This window comes from Arachis duranensis, chromosome 7, assembly GCF_000817695.3.
Source record: "Arachis duranensis cultivar V14167 chromosome 7, aradu.V14167.gnm2.J7QH, whole genome shotgun sequence".
Classification (NCBI taxonomy): Eukaryota; Viridiplantae; Streptophyta; class Magnoliopsida; order Fabales; family Fabaceae; genus Arachis; species Arachis duranensis.
Window position 1 is genome coordinate 65,500,307 of NC_029778.3, and position 460 is coordinate 65,500,766.

Consider the following 460-nt stretch of genomic DNA (forward strand, 5'->3'; position numbering starts at 1 on the left):
CATATCATAATGATTTAAGATATAAGTGGTGAGATCGGAGGCTTAGAAGTATGAAATTTGGCTTTTAAAACTCAAAAATCAACTTTGGGATGAAAACAGGTCCGCGCGTACGCGCACTCCACGCGCACGCCTGGACGGCCTCAAAAAGTTATCGACGCGCAAGCGTCATGCACGCTAACGCGTGGGTTAAAAACTTTCCAAACGACGCGTACGCGTCAACCACGCGTACGCGTGGGTACTCTCGTGCCCCAGGCACAAAACTGGCACAATTCTGGCATAACTCTCTGGAAAATGGCTGGGCATTGGGTGCAGCACAATCGGCGCGCCCGCGCACATCACGCTCACGCGTGGATGGCATTTTCGGGAAGAACGGCACGCACGCGCCAAGTGCGCCCACGCGCAAGGGGTCATTCTGCTAAAAATTTTCTAAGTTAAAAGCTGCAGAATTCACCAATTTAAA